The sequence below is a fragment of the Schistocerca nitens genome, chromosome 4, assembly GCF_023898315.1.
Source record: "Schistocerca nitens isolate TAMUIC-IGC-003100 chromosome 4, iqSchNite1.1, whole genome shotgun sequence".
In the NCBI taxonomy this organism is placed as follows: domain Eukaryota; kingdom Metazoa; phylum Arthropoda; class Insecta; order Orthoptera; family Acrididae; genus Schistocerca; species Schistocerca nitens.
The window spans coordinates 304,533,860-304,555,557 of record NC_064617.1 but is presented as its reverse complement, the minus strand read 5'-3'; the positions used below and the strand labels follow the sequence as shown (position 1 = coordinate 304,555,557).

The following is a 21,698-nucleotide window of genomic DNA, read 5'->3' as shown; positions in this document are numbered from 1 at the left end:
ATAGTCCATATGCTCTTACTTTGTTCATTAAACGCCTGTGGGGAACTGTATCGAACGCCTTGCGGAAGTCAAGAAACACGACATCCACCTGTGAACCCGTGTCTATGGCCCTCTGAGTCTCGTGGACGAATAGCGCGAGCTGGGTTTCACACGACCGTCTTTTTCGAAACCCATGCTGATTCCTACAGAGTAGATTTCTAGTCTCCAGAAAAGTCATTATACTCGAACATAATACGTGTTCCAAAATTCTACAACTGATCGACGTTAGAGATATAGGTCTATAGTTCTGCACATCTGTTCGGCGTCCCTTCATGAAAACGGGGATGACCTGTGCCCTTTTCCAATCCTTTGGAACGCTACGCTCTTCTAGAGACCTACGGTACACCGCTGCAAGAAGGGGGGCAAGTTCCTTCGCGTACTCTGTGTAAAATCGAACTGGTATCCCATCACGTCCAGCGGCCTTTCCTCTTTTGAGCGATTTTAATTGTTTCTCTATCCCTCTGTCGTCTATTTCGATGTATACCATTTTGTCATCTGTGCGACAGTCTACAGAAGGAACTACAGTGCTGTCTTCCTCTGTGAAACAGCTTTGGAAAAAGACATTTAGTATTTCGGCCTTTAGTCTGTCATCCTCTGTTTCAGTACCATTTTGGTCACAGAGTGTCTGGACATTTTGTTTTGATCCACCTACCGCTTTGACATAAGACCAAAATTTCTTAGGATTTTCTGCCAAGTCAGTACATAGAACTTTACTTTCCAATTCATTGAACGCCTCTCGCATAGCCCTCCTCACACTACATTTCGCTTCGCGTAATTTTTGTTTGTCTGCAAGGCTTTGGCTATGTTTATATTTGCTGTGAAGTTCCCTTTGCTTCCGCAGCAGTTTTCTAACTCGATTGTTGTATCACGGTGGCTCTTTTCCATCTCTTACGATCTTGCTTGGCACATACTCATCTAACGCATATTGTACGATGGTTTTGAACTTTGTCCACTGATCCTCAACACTATCTGTACTTAAGACAAAACTTTTGTGTTGAGCCGTCAGGTACTCTGTAATTTGCTTTTTAACACTTTTGCTAAACAGAAAAATCTTCCTACCTTTTTTAATATTTATATTTACTGCTGAAATCATCGATGCAGTAACCGCTTTATGATCGCTGATTCCCTGTTCTGCGTTAACTGTTTCAAATAGTTCGGGACTGTTTGTCACCAGAAGGTCTAATATGTTATCGCCACGAGTCGGTTCTCTGTTTAACTGCTCAAGGTAGTTTTCAGATAAAGCACTTAAAAAAATGTCACTGGATTCTTTGTCCCTGCCACCCGTTATGAACGTTTGAGTCTCCCAGTCTATATCCGGCAAATTAAAATCTCCACCCAGAACTACAACATGGTGGGGAAATCTCCTCGAAAATTTTCCAAATTATCCTTCAGGTGCTCAGCCACAACAGCTGCTGAGCCAGGGGCCTATATAGACATCCAATTACCATGTCTGAGCCTGCTTTAACCGTGACCTTCACCCACATTATTTCAGATTTCGGATCTCTACATTACACTCCCGACATTGTGGCATAGCGCATTATCTGCAATCGGGAAACCTGATCGATATGAAGGGGTTTGTAACCAGTGTATGATACTCCTAGGTCGTCGCCGGCCGAAGTGGCCGTGCGGTTAAAGGCGCTGCAGTCTGGAACCGCAAGACCGCTACGGTCGCAGGTTCGAATCCTGCCTCGGGCATGGATGTTTGTGATGTCCTTAGGTTAGTTAGGTTTAACTAGTTCTAAGTTCTAGGGGACTAATGACCTCAGCAGTTGAGTCCCATAGTGCTCAGAGCCATTTGAACCATTTTTCCTAGGTCGTCAAGGTGCTTTGCACGAACTCCACTGGGCCGATGCATGCCCATGTGAATGTTTCCCAGAGCATAATGGATCCGCCACCAGCTTGTCTCCGTCGCGAAGTACAGATGTCAATGAGTTGTTCCCTGGAAGACGACGGATTCGAGCCCTCCCATCTGCACGATGAAGAAGGTATCGGGGCTCATCAGTCGATGCAACGCTCTCCCAGTGCTCCAACGTCCAGTGGTAATGGTCACGTGTCCATTTCAATCGTAGATGTCATGTCGTGGTGTTAACACTGGAACATGCATGGGTCATCTGCTGCGGCGGCCCATCGTTAGGAGTATTCGGTGCACTGTGTGTTAGGACTCACTTTTACTCCGCCCAGCATTGAAGTTTCATGTTAAGTGCGCCACAGTTCGCCGCCTGTTCCGTTTTACGTCTGCCCAGCCTATGACGTCTGACATCTGCAACGAGAGGTGGCCGCCCAAACACACGCACGACATCTGGACGTGGTTTCACCTTGCCTACGCCATATGTTGGAAACACTCGCCACAGCCCTTCCCAACAAATCGTGCAGTTTCCGAAATGCTCGGGCCGAACCTCCGGGCCGTCACAATCTGCCCTCGGTCAAACTCAGATAGAACGCGCGCATTCCCATTCTACACACGAACAGCACGCTCACTGATATTACGTGCAATGTACACTGTGTCTGACTAGCAGTCATTCCTCGCCAGCCGGCCGCGGTGGTCTAGCGGTTCTAGGCACTCAGTCCGGAACCGCGCGACTGCTACGGTCGCAGGTTCGGATCCTGCCTCGGGCATGGATGTGTGTGATGTCCTTAGGTTACTTAGGTTTAAGTAGTTCTAAGTTCTAGGGAAGTCATGACCACAGATGTTAAGTCCTATAGTGCTCAGAGCCATTTGAACCATTCCTCGCCAGGTGATGATGCTATCGCCTGGACGTGTTAGTATCGATAGTAGATATCGGTCGTCATAATGTTCTGGCTGATGAGTGTATGTTGCTTGTGTAGTGATACAGAAGTTGCACAGAATCATCGAGAACTTCGTCGTTTACACGATGGATGGTACTATTTATAACTATGAGGGTTTGCCAGAAAGTAATGTGCTGCATCTTAAAGGATTACTGTCTGTGTATGTATTTTTGTTTGTTACTAAGCAGGATAACTACGCTATTAACAATCCTATGTCACCCTCCACAACACCATCTCCCGTATCTTTTATCGCACTGCTAGCGCCCCCAGGGCTCCGTCCTCTTGCGTCTCCTCTATCTCCTTTACACCGCTGATATGCCTAAGCCACCCCCACCTGTCCACATTCTCCAATATGCCGATGACACCGCCTTCCTGGCTCTCTATCCTACCCTTAAACGGTCCCAATGCACCCTCCAAACCCACCCTGACCAGTTCACCACCTGGTGTAACCAGTGGTTCCTACATCTCAACCCCTCCAAAACCCAGGCAATCATCATAGTACCACCCACTCCTTCCATCTCCATGATTTCTACCTCACCATTTATGGTCAGCCCATCCAGCTCACCCCGACCCTGAGATACCTTGACCTCAACCTCGACTGTCACCTCACCTGGACCCCTCACCTCCTGACCGTCCAGCAGAAAGCCCATTCCTGCCTCCACCTCCTGAAACTCCTGTCTGACCGGACATGGGGATTGCAACCTTCCACCATACTCCAAACCTACAAATCCCTCAAATGTCATATCCTCTGTTATGCCAGTGTTGCTTGGACCTCCGCTCCCACCCACTTTTACAAGGCCCTCCAAATCCTCGAACACCGTGTGCTCTGCCTTGCCTTCCATATCCGCCTTCCTTCCCCCACACGGTTCCTATATAACCTCATTCCCTTCCTCCACCTCCTCCATTTCCTCCAACGTTTCCACATCCTTTACACTGTCTGCAGGCTTGATCCCCCCCACCCCCTGGTTTCCTCCTTCATCTCCATCCCACCACCTGTTGCTGCACCTCCCTCTCTCCACCTCCACACCCTGCATCTCCTTCACCAGGGAAATTTCCAGCACCTCTCCCTCCCGGATGTTGAACTTCGCCGTAACATCCAACCTTCTTTCCAACTGTAACCTGGCCTTGTTCCCCCCACTCCCCAGGGCCCCCTCCTTCTCCCAGAGCGGATTTTTCTCCATCACTCCCTGAGTCTCTGCCCCCCCTCCTCAGCTGTTTTCCTCTCCCATCCCTTCCGTCCCCAGCCCTCCTTCAGCGCGCCCCCACCTCATCTTCCTCTCTCTCCCCTCCTCCTCGCCTCCTTTCCCCTTTTTCCCGTGTCCCCCCTTTTAGATCCTCCCAGATTTTTAATCGTTGTCAGTGTGCTGCATTAGTGGTGTGTTTTGGTGCCGTTATACAGTGTCATCTAGTGATGTGGTTTTAATTGTGTGCTCGACCTGTTTTTCGTCCATATCTGATCCTTGCTACGCCATCTGCCACATCGCAGTTTTACTTGTTCTCCGAACTGTTACGCTCTGGCCAAACTTCGCCTGGTGCCCTTTAATGTAGTGTGTGGTTTTTTGTGAATGGTACTTTTTTTAGAGCTTTATATCTGATTTACAGTCACCGCTTTGTATGCCTTCTTTTCTTCTGTTCCACCTTTTTTGTCTCTATGTTCCGCCATGTTATCTTCTTTATATTGTTTTTTAATGCCTTCCTGTCTATTTATGTCTCTCGGCTGAAGAGCAGTGCTTATGCTACTGCCAGCCAGCCCCTCATGGGAATGGAAATGACAATAAAGGAAAACAAATAAAAGCTCTTAAGAATGTCTTAACATTAGGTGATGTTTTTGGATTCGGCTGCTAGTCGCTATACGCATATCATTATACACGGCCCAGTCACGTTAACGTGACCACCTGTCAAAAGCCTGAATAACCACCTTTTACAGCACAGACTTGCAGGAAGAGAATCCTTCATTCCTTATACCCAGTCCATATTCACCTACTACTTTTTCTTCTCTTCCTTTTCCTACTATCGAATTCCAGTCACCCATGACTATTAAATTTTCGTCTCCCTTAACTAGCTGAATAATTTCTTTTACCTCATCATACATTTCTTCAGTCTCGTCATCATCTGCGGAGGTTCAAAAATGGCTCTGAGCACTATGGGACTTAACATCTGTGGTCATCAGTCCCCTAGAACTTAGAACTACTTAAACCTAACTAACCTAAGGACATCACACACATCAATGCCTGAGGCAGGATTCAAACCTGCGACCGTAGCGGTTCCAGACTGTAGCGCCTAGAACCGCATGGCCACACCGGCCGGCTCTGTGGAGGTAGCTGGCATATGAACTTGTACTACTATGGTAGGCGTGGGCTTGGTGTCTATGTTGGCTACAATAATGCGTCCACGTTATTTGATTTTGTATTTATAACCCTGTATTCACCTGACCAGAAGTCTTGTTCCTCTTGCCACGGAACTTCACTATATCGAACTTTAGCCTGTCCATTTCCCTTTTTAAATTTTACAACCTACCTGCCAAATTAAGGGATCTGACATTCCACGCTACCATCTGTAGAACGCCAGCTGTCTTTCTCCTGATAACGATGGCCTCCTGAGTAGTCCCCACTCGGAGATGCAAATGGGGGACTATTTTACCTCCGGAATATTTTACACAAGAGGACGCCATCATAATTTAATCATACAGTAAAGCTGCACGCCCCCTGGGAGAATTACGGCTGTAGTTTCCCCGTGCTGTCAGCCATTAACTGCTTGTAATTCTCACACCATTTACAATGTTCTACATCATACACAATGGGAAAGTGATGATTTCAAAGTGGAAAATACTGACGGATGGTGCAAGTGTAACTCTGTAACCGCTCCTCTGAAATAAATAGTTCCTGACTTAATTATTGTTAAGTGCGAGAGTATGTCCTGCTCAAAAGCGTTAAATTCCATACTTCTTCCAAAAAAATCATCTTGACTGAATATTGGAAACTCAGAATTTGCGTTTAGACTTTTTTTATATTTATATAAAATGTAACAAAAACTTAATGGAAGCTGCTTGTACACACTGTAAAATTATTTGTGAGAACTTCATGCAAACTGCAAGTTCTTTGTAATGATTTAAACACTGAGGCAGATCGCGGCATTTTCTGAAAGAAATGCAATTCGCAATTGCGCCGGCTAAAATGTTACAAATTATTTAATGGGTTCAGAACACTCTCCCCTTCCACAAAAAAATACAAATATAATAATGCAGCTATTTAGTTTGTTAACAATTTAGGAGATTTTGGCCTGATTTAGGGTATTTGAAATGCGGTACGGTATAAGGGGAATTGTGCCTTAGACTTGGTGACACTGCCTGTGAGTGGTTATTTCACGAATTCACGTTGACGTAGCAACGTTGGCGGTGATCACAAATCACATTAACCTGACCGGGCGGTGTAAAATTCGGCCGAGCACTGGCGGGTCGCACGATTACTGATTAGGGTCACCACTGGTCTAGAACTTCCAGTGATAAACCATCGTACTTGGGTAATGTCCAGTACAGATTAAGGTAGTTTACTTTAAAAAATTGTGAGTACGACATTCTTAACCTACTTATGTTCACAGAAAAAATAACATTTTAACCATGTTAAGTAAAAGAATTTTATCATCACTTTGGCGTATTGTTAGTAGTATTGTTACTACCATTACTTTCAAAAGCAGCTGTTGTAATATTATTGTTGTTGAGTAAAAATGACCAATAAGCTCAAGACTGACTGCAGATTTGAGTTTACTAACTCATTGCTTGACTAAATGTGAAACAGTCATAACTGTTTTATAATTCGAAAGTGGCAGTACCGTGCTCAGATTGTAAACTTAAATGTTGTAAAATTTTGCGGTATCATGCTACTTATGGTTGATATTCGTAATATATCAAAGATTTTAGTAGGTAACAGTGAGGAGAATGGGTTTTTCGTGCAGACGAACAGGGATCCCAGAACAATTCGGTGTTTATACGACGTTCTACAAAACTGCAAAGGATTTGGGCCCTGTTATGAATGAAAACAGGCAAATAAACACTATTTTTGAACTACTGCATACCGATATTTAAACGATCCCAATGGGTCTTTGGATAACGTATTGCTTTACTGTTCGTATTTAGGTAGGGTGTTATCTTGTGTATTAAAGACTCTACAGCAATGAGAATGGTGTCTGCTGCATGTTAAACAGTGCTTTACAGTATTTGCACGTAGATACCAGCAGTTCATGGATTTTTTTCTGGGGAGTTACTGGAAGATGGACTACAAAGTTGGAAATAACTAACAAAAAGGGCTAAAAATGAATAACAAAATAACTGCTATACGGAAATGCGCTTACCTTGCGATGAATGTTTGCGTGAAAACTCCATTCTCCTCTCCGTATGAGCAGAGAATTTGCTTAGGCATTCATTGAAGTCTGCTGCGTACGGAGTCCGTTTTGAAGGAGAGCACCGCTAGTGCTATTAGTCGCACTTGACTCACAGTAGTTCGTAGAAAATTGCTCCGTCGCAAACGTTGCCAGTAAGTTAACAAGCGCTTCACGCAGTTTCATGGTTTCACGAAATGATGTCTGCAGATTACTTTCGGGCAGGAATTGCAGAAGTGAAGTAGCACCCGCGAGAGTTTTTAACTAATTCCTCGTGTATAGTATCTGAAGCTCCCTTCTCATGTTACTGAATTCAAGGAAGTGATAGCGGTATATTTCACTAGATCTCTGTAGCATCGTTTGCCAAAATTGGGCTAGAGAGCACTTACGGTGTCGGTGGCTATTACGTTTCGTGCTGATGTTGGCAGTTCGTTGACATTGTTCGTAGCCAACTGGGTGATAGTATACGACAATGAGAAAGGCTGAAAATAATGATTTCTTTCAGCCGAGGGCACGTATTGATTACATTTGATTTAGGTATGGAGAGCGCCAGAATAACTTGTACTGATATGATTATTATGAATTTTTATATTGGTTACCGGTTTTCGTAATTCTTTAGTTACTGAGAAAATTTAGATAAGTTTTAGAATGACTTGTAGTTCAAGACCATGGCTATATTTGAGTGTGACAGTGTGGTAGTGAGTTGGTAGGGCAAACAGATGTGAATGAATGGAAGAAAACTAGATATGCTGACAGACTGGACCTGCGAGGAACCCCTGTACTTCATTAATTGTAGAAGTTTAAGCTCAATTCGCTCCAGGCATTATACAAGCTACACCCTGTTTTTGTACAAAACTTGCATTCTTTTGATTTAAAATTACATCTTGTGTTGGAAACATGAGGGACTTTCCTGTTTACTATATCATTTGGCACCACCGTTCACTGTGAAGAAGTAGTAAAGAAAAAACAGTACTCCACATTCTAACAGCCATCTTCAGTTTCAACTTATGGCCACAACTATGGACAAAATAGCCATGATTATGAAGTTAAAAACAAGGATCAAGGATCACTGCACAAGAATGTTTCTAGTACTGAAAACAATATGCCTATAATCATTGCAAGTGTAAATGTGCAGTGCATAAGAACCAAAATGGATCTCCTATCATTTTTTATAGAAGAAATTAAACCAGATGTTTTATGTATTTGTGAACACTGGCTAGCTGAAGCAGAAGGTGATTTCTATAAATCTGTTGAATACTTAGACATGGCCAGTGCTTGGTTTCGAAGAACTGCAACCCACGGTGGGGTCCCTGTGTATGCCAACAGAGATCATAGCATCAAGGAAATTGATTTAAGCAGTTTTTGTGTGGATTTTGATCTTGAATTAGCTGCACTGTTATTAACTAATATTGATTTAGTTGTTGTTTCTGTGTACCATTCACCAGATGGTGACTTTGAGAATTTTATTGGACATATGGAGAACTGTTTGTGTTACCTAACACGCCTAAAGTAAAAAATCGCACTGTGTGGAGATTTTAACATACACATAGGTGATGGAGACGCCAGAGAGAGGGTCCTTATGAGATTAATTACCAGTTATGGGTTGTTTATTACAAATAAGCTCCCAACAAGGGGTGGTGCATGCCTGGACACCATAATCACCAACCTCAACATCTGGGATTATAAACTCAGTGTAGTTGAACCTATGATAGCAGATCACTGTGCACTAGTAATGGAAACCAGTATGAGGAGCAAACCGTAGATAAGCACATGACATTCAAATTACACATTCAAAAGAAGATTTGTTAAAGAAGAGAGACTAAATGATCTCAAAGCAGCTCTATCTTGTGTAAACTGGCAGCAGAAAATTGCAGAGTTAGTAGGCAGTGATACTTTCTTATGTCTGTTCCAAACCTTAAAAGCAATATTTGATGACATGTTTCCGGTAAGACCAGTGAAGAATCCTCTGAACAAATCACGAGGCAGGCAGAAAGTTATCAATGTGAAACAATGGTACACCGCCTAGCTCAATAAATTGAAGTGTATTGTAACAATGTGCAAGGACCGAATGAAATCAGCTTTAGACATTCCAGCTAAAGAATTACATCACCACAACTATCTAAAAGCCAAAAAAGCTTGTAGGAAGGCAGTAGAGGAAGCAAAGAAGAAATATAATGATACATACATTAAAGAGGCCCAAAATCCTTGTAAAGCTGCCTGGAATCTTGTAAATGAGAACAGAAAGAAGACTACCTCCTGCTTAAATTCGTGTAGCCCTGATGACTTCAATGAATATTTTGTCAGAATAGTGGAAAAGACAGTAAGTGAAATTCCACACTCTGACCTAGATCCAACTGCAAACATAAGAAATGCAGACAGTTGCAGTATTCAAAACTGGAAGGAAGTACACCCTGAAGACATGATAAAAATTGTGAACTCCTACAAACACTCAGAAAGTGTAGACATCTATGGCATGTCCTTCACATTGCTAAAGAAAATTATTGCAGAATTAGCTCAGCCACTAGCCATAGCAATAAACAAATGTCTATCTTCTGGTGTCTTCCCAAACTTCCTTAAACTGGTGCGCACAGTACCAATATATAAGAAGGGGGATCCTTGTGAGGTGTCCAGCTTCAGACCAATCTCAATGGTACCGGTACTAGCCAAAGTTACTGAGTCTGTGATGCACCGCCAGGTACTGAATTACTTTGAGGAAAACAACGTATTCCAAAACACACAGCACGGATTCCGCAAAGGAAGATCAACAGTGACAGCCACACTGGACTTATTAAAAACAATTTGACAGAGTTTTGAAGAGAGAGAGAGAGTGTGGCACTGACACTGGGTGACCTCAGCAAAGCCTTTGACTGCATCTCACACACAACACTAACAGCCAAGTTAAGATGCTATGGTGTAGGAGGTGTTGTTCTAACAACACTCCAATCTTATTTGGAAAACCGAAAGCAGGTAGTATCAGTGCATGGAGCAACTTCTCTTGAACAAAAACTGGAACATGGAGTGCCCCAAGGATCAGTCTTAGGACCTCTCCTATTCCTCATATATGTCAATGATATGAGCTGTAATAGTCAAATGTTGCAGTTTGCAGATGACACTACCCTTATTGCCAAATGACATACAGCCGCAGAAGCTCTTGGTGCATCAAATTTGATGTTTGAAGAAATAAAAGAATGGTTCGTAATAAACAAAATGAAGATCAATGAAGAAAAAACCCAACATTTGATATGCAGTCTAACCAACATTGAAGACCAAGAAAACATGGAGACTGTCAGACTACTGGGCTTCAAGATTGACAGCAAACTCTCCATGAATGATCACACTGCATATGTATGCACCAAACTTTCTCGTGTGATATACCTCCTGAGGAAGCTGAAGAGGTTAATAAATGACCAGTTTCTCACAATAGTCTACCATGCACTCTTCCATAGCCACATTAGCTATGGACTGTTGTTGTGGGGACACTCCTCAGGCAGCAAAGATGTGTTGCTATTACAAAAAAAGCCATCAGGATCATATCCTCTAGCAAAAGACTGGACCACTGTAAGCCTATTTTCACCAGGCTAGGCACAATGACTGTCTTTAGCCAGTATGTGTTTTTCTGCCTCATGTGTATAAAAGAAAATCAAGTGAATTTTAGCATAAGACAAGAAATATATAATCATGACACTCGCTGTAAGAGGAACATTGAAGTGCCAAGGTGTCGCCTATCAAGTACACAAGACAGCTTTCCAACAGTCGCCCTAAAAATGTACAAGCAACTGCCTACAGAAGTGAAATCCCTGCCAACTGAATTATTTCAGAAAAAAATTGCTCAGTACTTGAAACAACATCCACTATATTCATTGGAAGAGTTTTTCAACAGTGGTTCTACTAAATGGACAAAATAATAAATATTGTTATCTTTTATATACAATTTTGCCTAAATTTAATCTTCTTCTTATGTTAACTACACATTTAATTTTGTGTTTTACTTAAAGTACATATTTTGCCAAAATGAAACTTTGTGTGTGTGACATTTTGCTTTATGGTATTTTCATTTGCTGCTATGAAGTTTTACTTTCCTGTTTAGTTATATTTCATTCCCGCTATGTTCTATGTGTTTTTGTGCACTGCATAAATATTTTCTATTATTTGTAATATAAATTTTGTATATGGTGTTGTATAAATGTTAGTTGATAAACATTGTATTTTAAGAAAAAAAAGAAAAAAATATTAAAAAAATAAAAATAAAAAATAAAGAAAAACAAAAAACACAAAAAAATAAAGTTGTTATATTAACTTAAGTATGTTGTTAAATTAACCTAATTATGTCATGTATTGGAAAATTCGACTCGTTCCACATCATTACGAAATATCGTATTCATGATCCATGGAACTAGTATTAATCTAATCTAATCTAATCTAATCTGACGCAGTCTGTCCAGCCATGGCTGGTAAATGATGAAGATATAGTAAATAAATAATCTGTACGTGTAAATGATAACTACTTATAAAAGATGCACTGTTGTATGCATGAGAAATAACTTCATCTGTTTTATCCACAATATTGAGTTAAGTTTCTGTAAGCAATACTGCTAAAGTTTGACAATCACGTTCATGAGGAATGAGAAAAGTTCAAACCGTTTCCGCAGGTGTACCCTCAGGCAAGACATATCTGATGACTGTAAGAAATGGTAAAACTAGGAATATCAGCTGTCTCATCTGCGACAAATGATATGAAATCAGTGGCAGCAGTTCCCATTCTTACTTGATAATGGTACACCTCCAGCATATAGAAAGATGCTGCCCTACTTGCTGCGTATCTGTGAACTAATGTTTTCTGTGGAAGATATCAGTTCTACGTGTGCCACCTTGCTTGCCTGTTCCATTGTCGACCATTTTGAATTTTTCACAAGCATCTAAGTGAAGACATTCTGAAGTGCGAAAAAAATCAAGCTGGAAAAATCTGTCTCTTTCACATGGCTAACTGGTCTCTGTGAAGGTCAGTCACCATTATTTTAATTAATCAGAGTGTCTAGTTGTGGAAAAGAATTGTAGTTTTCATTTAATGGAATAAAATTTGGAAATTTGTGGTAAGATCCTATGGGACCAAACTGCTGAGGTCATCGGTCAATGAGCTTATACACTAATTGATCTAACTTAAACTGATTTATGCTAAGGACCACACACACACACACACACACACACACACACACACACACACACACACACACACACACACATGCCTCAGGGAGGACTCGAACCTCCAACGGGAGAGCCATGCAAACTGTGACAAAGGCACCTCAGACTGTGTGGCTACCCCATGCAGGCTTATTGGAATATTGTGTGTGTCCCTGTCAGTTTACTTTTGTAGGATATGAAATTTCTTATTTTGGGGAACATTGCACCACAACAGAACATTGCACCACAACAGAAGTGGAGCAAAGTATCCCCAGGGAGCACTTCTTACATACTTACAAACATTTCAGACTTAGTTTACCACCACAGTGTGCTCTTGGCATTGAATAAACTCTCTTTCAGATAGGTGAAAATGCTATGGAAGTACAAGAGAATTGTCATAAGGAGACGATACTGTGATTACAGCCCAGAAACTCTGGAGAAATGCCATCAGGAGGAAGGAGATATCACAGAGGAGAGCTGAAAAACTTTTTAATACCACAAGAAGAACCATAATTAATAAACTGAAGTCAAAGGAAGGAATTAATTCATATCCAGGTTTCTCTCAGATTTTTGCTAATGAAGAAGAAGTGCTGTTTGTAAAATATGTTTTGCAATTGAGTGAATTTGCATTCCCTGGCACTCCAATGGAACTCTGTATGATTGTGAAATCATAACTGTCCAGACAAGGACATATAGTTTCTAGATTCAAAGACAGTTGTTCAGGTCATGAATGGCTCTTGGGTTTCATCAAATGGCACCATGAACTTTCTGTACACTTTGTAACCAACGTTAATAGGAGTAGTGCTGCTGTTGATGAATCTATTCTCAGCAAATAGATATGTTGAACGTTTGCATGCTGAACTGAAACATGTACCAGCAAGCAATATACAGAAATTCAATGAAACCAGTCTCACTAACGATCAGTGGGAAAAAGAAAGTTCTCACAAATAGAGGTTCAGAATATTCAGAAAACATTTGTAACTCTTCCAAAAGTGGCATATCTGTAATGTTTGCTAGCAATGCTGAGGGAGAAATTTTGCCTCCATTCATTGTTTACAAATCAGTAGATTTATGGTCTACATGGACAGAAAATGGTCAATTGGATGCCTTGACTCACATAGCCCTAGAGTGTGGTTTGACTGTAACACATTTAGTGAGTGGTTCACAAAGTTGATGCTACCGAGATTGAAAAAACTGGAAGGAAAGAAGGAAGTAATCTGTGATAATTTGTCCTCACATTTGACATGCTATGTTCTAAAGTTCTATTGTGAGAATAAAATTTCATTCACCTGTCTACCAGCAAACAGTACCCACATTACACAGCCTTTGGATGTTGCTTTCTTTGGGCCCATGAAAGCAGACTGGAGACAGATCCTTACAGAGTGGGAAAGCTGCAAGTAAGGTTTAAAAGACACTGTTTTGCAGAAACAGCACTTCCATTTCTGTTAAGAAGACTAATGGATACAGTTGGCAAAAGCTCAGCAAAAAAGCTAATAGCAGGTTTCAGAAAGTGCAGCATGCATTCAGTCAATGTTGCCGAAATTCTTTGTCGCCTTCCTACACAGATTGTGATAAAAGATGCAGTATAAGAATATTTCATGGAAGCCTTTAAAAATAAGATATCTGAATGGACTACTGGTGTTGCCAGTAACAGAGAAAGAAGGAAGATTGCAGTACCACAAGGTAAAAGTGTGATAGTGATGCAGAAAAAAGTTATGAAGAAATGCAGATGACACAAAGATCAAGAAAGTAGGTCAGAAGAAGATTACAAAGCTATCTGAAGATGAGAATTGTCTGAGATTTCAGATTAGGTCACCATTACCTGTAGTGTTTGAAGTGGATGGCACTCAGTTAATAACCAGGCCGAAGATGAGGGGTCCAGAATGTGGCAAAGTTGTTCACACTGTGTGCCAGTACGTGATCTTCAAATACGAAGACAAATATTTTTCTGGATTAATTACTGATGTTAGTGGTGATGGAGCTACAATACGTTCAATAAAAAGTCTAAGAAATCATGGAAGAGGAAATGAAGTATGACTTTGGCAAAATAATTTGCACCATTCAGCCTCCAAAACCGATAAGCCGATGTGGTTTTTTCTCCATGCCAGAGATTGGTAGATATTGGAGTTAATAACTCAGGATGTAGACTACTTTGTGTGTTAAATATTTCATTTGTAAAACTGTTTTGGTAATAAAATTTATTTGTGCTTACATGATTGCTATTTTTCCTGCGGTCAAACATTGATCCAGAGTTCTGTAATTCTTATTTCTAATGCAACCGCTGTCTTTTCTTTCATTCCTATGGTAAAACATTACTCTGGCTCTCTGTAATCCTTATTTTTACTGTAATTTAGATATCCGGTGCAAGGTATCCCCAGGGCAAGGTGTGTTTGCTCCATTTTGTTAGTAAACAATCTAAAATAGAAATAAATGGTTATCCTAAGATATATGAATACAGATTTCAGATAGTATTAACTATTAAAAATATTTTGAAACACAGAAGCATTAAAGAAATCCTGTTTTGAATCTAATTTCTTTAAAAATCTGTAAAAAGCAGAGCAAAGTAACCCCAGATGACTGTACTACTAACAGTGATTTTGATCAGTCTTATAATTGAGTCTTTCAGTTGACTGCCTGTAAACTTAACTGCAACAAATAAGAGAAAACTCCTGCTATTGCTGCTGACTAAGAGAGTATTTGTTATTACAGATTTAGAAACGTTATTGCTTACAGGGGTCAATATGCAACAGTTCTACGTCTACATATACATCTGTACTCTACAAACCACTGTTCCATTCAAATATGGAGCATGGGAAGAATGATTGTTTGAATGCCTCTGTTCATGTAGTAATTACTCCCTGTGTGAGCGATATGTGGGAGGTTGTAGTATATCCGTAATCATTTAAAGCTGGTTCTAGAAACTTTGTTAATAGACTTTCTCAGGATAGTTTACATCTGTCCTCAAGAGTCTGTCATTTCAGTTCCTTCAGTATCTCTGTGACAGTCCTCCATGGAGTAAACAAGCCTGTGTCTATTCGTGCTGCACTTCCCTGTATACATTCAGTATCCCCTGTTAGTCCTACCTGGTATGTGTCCCACACACTTGAGCAATATTCGAGAATGAGTTACACGAGTGATTTGTAAGCAATTTCCTTAGTAGAGCAATTGCACTTCCCCAATATTCTATCAATGAACTGAAGTCTACCATCTGGTTTACCCACAATTGAGCCTATGTGATTATTCCATTTCATATCCCTACAAAGTGTTATACCCAGGTATTTGTGTGAGCTTGCCGATTCCGACAGTGACCCATTGATGTAGTGAACAATTTTACATTTCTGAACATTTAGAACAAGTTGCCGATCAATGCACCATGTTGAAATCTTACCAAGATCTGACTGAATATTTATGCAGCTTCTCTCAGATAGTACTTCATTATAGATTACTGTATCATCTGGAAAAAGCCTGATTTTACTATTAATATTGTCTGCAAGGTCATTAATATACAACATGAACATCAAGGGTCCTAACACACTTCCCTGGAGCAACCTGAAGTTCCTTCTACATTTGGCGGTGACTCTTCATCCAAGATAACATGCTGTGTCCTCCCTACCAAAACGTCCTCAATTCAGTCACAAATTTCTCTTGATACCTCATATGACTGTACTTTTGACAATAAGTGTAGGTGTAGTACTGAGTCGAATATTTTTTAGAAATATAGAAGCACTGCGTGTACCTGATTTCTTGATTCAAAGCTTTCAATATGTCACATAAGAAAAGTGCGAGTTGGATTTCGCATGATCAATGTTTTCAAAAACCAAGCTGGTTGGCATTTAGGAGGTCATTTGGTTCAAGATAGCTCTTTATATTTGAGCTCAGAATATATTCTAAGAATCTACAAGAAATCAATTTCAAGGATATCAGACATATTTTTGTGTATCACTTCTACTCCCCTGGTAGACGGGTGTGACGTGCCTTTTTCCAAGAACTGGGCACATTTTTTTGTTTGAGGGAACTACGATAGATTATAGTGAAAAGAGGGGCTAACTCAGCTGCAAATTCAATATAGATTCTGACAGGTATTCTATTGGGGCTTGGAGTTTTGTTCAGATTTAACGATTTCAGCTGTTTCTCTACAACACTGACACTAATGCTTATTTCATTCATCTTTTCAGTGATACGAGGATTAAATTGGGGCAGTTCTCCTGGGTTTTCCTTTGTAAAGGAACATTTGAAAACAGTTCAGCATTTCAGCTTATGCTTTCATATCCTTAATTTCAGTACCTGTCTCATTTGCTAGGGACTGGGCACTAACTGTGGTGCCACTAACAGCCTTTACATATGACCAGAATTTCTTTGGATTTTGTGAAATCTCATTTGACAATATTCTGCTACAGTAGTCATCGAAGACATCATGCATCACACTCTTTACAGCCAAACATGTTTCATTCAGAGTCTCTCTATATGCTTTGTTTTACAGCTATTATGTGGTAATCTCTGTTTCTCTAGAAGTTTCTTTACAGTGACTGTATACTGTGGAGGTTCCGTACCATTATGAACTGTTCTACTGGGTACATATCTATCCAGTGCGTGGTCAACTATTCTTTTAAATTTGAGGCAGAATTTCTCTACATGCTCCTGACTTGTGCTGAAAGTTTCAAGTTCCTCATTTTGGTATGACATTACTGATTTTTTGTCTAGTTTACCATGTATGTCTTTCTGCTTGTTTTAGTTGTCCTTTGTACTTTTGTAATCATTATTGCCACAACCGCATCATGGTCAGTGATATCAGCTGCGATGTGGACATCCTCAAAGAGGTCAGATCTGTTTGTTGCCATTAGATCCAAAATATTTCCATCAGGAACGGGGTTCCTAACTACCTATTCTAGATAGTTTGTAGAGGAGGCATTTAGTAACGTTTTACAGGATGTCTTATCATGCCCACCACAAACAAAATTGTACCCAATTAATTGTTGGATGATTAAATTCTTCACCAATGATTACAATACAACTGGGGAACCTACGTACAAGTGAAATGAGGTTTTCTCTGAAGTTTTTGGTTACATCAGGAGATTTGCCTGGTGAGTGATAGAAGGATCCAATTATCATTTTATGCCCATGCCCACACCTGATACTGAGTATTGCCCAAATAATCTCACATCCAGCTTCAGTTTTTATCTACTGCAACAAATACACCATCTCCATTTCCCATTTGCCTATCCTTTTCGTATACACTTAAATTTTCCTCAAAAATCTTGCTGCTATCAATTTCAGGTTTCAACCAGCTTTCTGTACCTGATAATTTACAGAATAGTGTAAATATGAATTAGATTCAAAATCTGCTATTTATGTGTCATGTTGGCTGAATGAGCAGGAAGGAAGAAGTACTGCACTTTGGCGAGCTTCAGCAGGAGGAGGGGAAGTCCAGGCTCTGGCAGATACACTCCAGAGAGTCACTCCAATGCTCAGAGTAGAAGACATGTATTGGCCCCAATTCCTTCTCTGCCCCTTGCCTATGAACTCACCAACTGGAATGTGGTCTCTGCAGGTGCAGAACTGGATTTTATGCTTGGGTCAAGCCAAGCACATAAGAGCTGTTTGCGAGTTTCAAACATGAGTGTAGACATCGGCAGGGAGTTTCATATATATTGCTATCTAATTATATGTAACAGAGACATGATAATAGATGATTTTAAGTTTAAAATCTTTATACATTGCAAAGTTTTCTCAGATGCATTCACTGTTCCCTTACACCACCTGATGGACCACCAAGGATAACCTGTCTGGATAAGTGTTTAGCTTAGTATGTAGAATTCCCATGATAACTGAGAGTATCATTTTCCAGCAGTGTCTGTCACAATTTATTAAAATGAATAAAAGTTTGTCATATGTATGCAGAGTGAGATCATTACACACAAGCAGTGGAATACTCACTTTTACATAATACTGGCAGCATCACACCTGTTTTCATAATTTGCACGTAGCACAACTCAAGCAGTCTTCACTGCAGAAACCAGAGGTTGAAATTACTATGATGCAGAAGCATTCCATTGTTTTTAAATGATTCAGCACTTTAAATTGGCATGTGTACATTGCCATGCTTCTTGCGAGAGTGCTAGAGTGTCCTCTTGCATACTTATTCGGTCTTTCTTAAACATGTATATCTGTGGTCAACCCAAGAGTTCGTTTAAACAGTAACTTTACTAGACATGGTCCTATTGAAGGTGGTTTGCTCTTGGCTTCCTCCCACCTTTAAACTGACTTATTCTGTCAGTTATAGAGCAGTGAAAGAAGTGACAAACAACAAGAAAAAATCCCAGAATCTACAGGGATCACAGTCAGAACCTTAGGATTTGTAATCTGGCTTTCACCTGCTGAGAATATCTAAAGTAAAATCTAGTTGAGATTGTCCACAATTTCAGGGCTTCTTCACTTTCAATGGTATTGAGTCAAATGCTTTTTGGAAGTCAAGAAATACTGCATATGCCTGATTACCTTGAATGATAGCTTTCAATATGTCCTGTGAGAAGAAAGAGAGCTGGATGTTGCATGATGGATATTTTCAGAATCCATACAGGTCGGGATGGAGGAGATTGTTCTGTTCTTGTAAAGAAATATAAGTGCAGTGTGATTAAGTGTTGTTGAAAGCTTTCAAATTCTGATGTGAACACCATGTTAAAAATTTGGATGTTTCTCTCTGGGAAATTCTAATGAATGTCTTTCAGAGTCTATATTATTTGTCAGAACTGAAAAAATATGATCACCAAATATCATAAAGCTTGTGAGATCTTGCACGTCATAATTAAATGTTATCATCAGTAACAGTAGCTATGATTCTCATTGTAGAATGACTGTGACTAGAAGGGACCTAAACGTAAGAAAATATTAAATGAAGTATTCCACAGAAAACAGTTACTAGCTCTTGATTACAGCATGACTAAGTAACATTAATTAAAGTGTAATGAAAGTGAAGAATAAAATACATAGAATGTAAAACTTCAGTATGATTCACTATATGGGTTTTCTTAAATTTCTTCTATGTACAGTGAGCAACATAGAATATTTACTCGTCCAAAATGTAAGTGACAGTTATTATTATTTTTTATGTAAATTGCAGCTTTAATATGTAGCAATTCATGTTAACACTTCTTGTAACTTCATCTAGATATAACTTCACCTACGAATTGATTTACACATTTTCATGGTATCTATAATAACAATAGTAAGGACTTTCAGTGTGATTGTATAAATGTACAATGCCTGCTTCTTGACAGGTATTTGTGTCACCACATAAACGCATGAAGTATCAGGAAGAGGAGGTGTTTGACAGCAGACAGGTACATTTAAAAGTAGAGTGTTCGATATATATTCTGCTATTAGTTGAAGTCCTGCATCAGAAGAACAAGCACATATAAAAGTAGAAGGTGTCTGTGGTAGCGTACAAGGGCAGGATGATGGACTGCTAGGTGCAGCACTGGGAGTGGTAAAGCTAGAACAGAAGAGGTGAGCCAGATTGATAAAGGCTGTTTGAGGCTGGAGTAGGAGCAGAGAAGGGGATTGAGGCAGTTGGAGGACAAGGGACAAATGAAGACTGAGGCCAGGCAAGCTATGGGAACAAAGGATATGTTTCAGAAAAGCTGTTATTGAAGGTACAGATCCAGATGGCATGGGACATAAAGCAGCCATTGAAATTAAGCAAATCACATTGCGTGGCATACTTGGCAACTGAATAGTCCAACTGTGTCATCTTCACAGTTTGGTGAAGGCCATTCATGCGGACAGACAACTTGTTAGTGATTACAACCACTTACACAGAGGTGAAAAAGTCATGGAATAGCAATATGCATTTATGCAGATGGCAGCAGTATTGTGTATAGAAGGTGCAATGGTGGAGCTATCATTTGTACTCAGGTGATTCTTGTGAAAAGGTTTCTGACATGATTATTGCCACATCATGGAAATTAACACAGACTTTGAAAGTAGAATGGTAGTTGGAGCTAGATGCAAGGGACATATCATTTTGGAAATAAGTGTTCTTTACTCTGAGATCCACAGTTTCAAGAGTACCAAATTTCGTCCATTACCTCTCACCACATATGGCCTTCACTTTATGACTGAGAACATGGCATTTGCTTAGAGCTGTCAGTGCTAACAGTCAAGCAACACAGTGTGAAACAGCAGCAGGAAGCGATGTGGGTTGTACAACGAATGTATCTGTTAGGGTAATGCAGCAAAATTTTTAATTAATGGGCTATGGCAGCAGATGACCAACATGAGTGGCATTGCTAACAGAATGATATCCTGCAGAACATCTCCTGGGCTCTTGACCATATTGTTTGGACCCTAGATACTAGAAAACCATTGTCCCAATTTCAATTAGTAAGAGCTTATGGTAGGGTTTGAGTCTGGTGCAGACCCCCAAAACCATGGACCCAAGTTGTGAACAAGTCACTGTGCAAGCTGGTGGTGGCTCCATAATGGTGTGGGCTGTATTTTAAAATGGACTAGGTCCTCTGGTCCAGCTGAACTTATCATTGACTGGAAATGGTTATGTTCGGCTACATGGAGACCATTTGCAGCCATTCATGGATTTATTGTTCTCAAACAGCGATTGAATTTTTATGGAGGACAATATGCCATGTCACTGGGCCACAATTGTTTGTGACTGGTTTGAAGAACATTCTGGACATGTTGAGTGAATGATTTGGCCACCCTGATCACCTGACATGAACCCCTTTGAACATTTATGGGACATAATAGAGAGGTGAGTTCATGCACAAAATCCTGCACTGGCAACACATTTGCTATTGTGGATGACTGTAGAGGCAGCATGGCTCAATATATTCAACTTCCAACAACTTGTTGAGTCCATGCCATGTTGAGTTGCTGTACTACGCTGTTGAAAAGGAGGTCTGACCTGATATTATAAGGTATACCATGACTTTTGTCTGGTCAGTGTAGAATGTGACACAATGATGTCTGGGTGGCAGGAGAATATCACTGTGAGAGAAATGGGAAATGTCTTTCTAAATTCAGGGCATGAAAAGAGGTAGTCAAAACTCTGGCAGAGAACATGATTCTGTTGCTTCTGTCCTGAATAGTACTGACTCATCAGAGGAGGGGATGCTCCTTTGTAACCGGTCAGTGAGTATTTGAGGAATGATAGGCAACTGTGGAGACAACACACATGAGATCTGTTCATAGACAAAGCAGGAACGGTAAATTCAGTAAACAAAGACCTCAGCAAGACCTTTGGTAATGTCAGGAGAACTGCTGGTCACTGTAGATGCAATCACTATAAGTGTATAGGCTGTATAGAA

At 40.4% G+C, this 21,698-nt stretch overlaps 1 protein-coding gene across 2 annotated transcripts in view; it reads right to left on the bottom strand.

The window, feature by feature from the left end:
• The window catches only part of LOC126253306 (receptor-type tyrosine-protein phosphatase N2), a 449,946-nt gene that overhangs the window by 182,949 nt on the left and 245,299 nt on the right, over window positions 1-21,698 (bottom strand). The gene's annotated exons all lie outside the window — the stretch shown is intronic.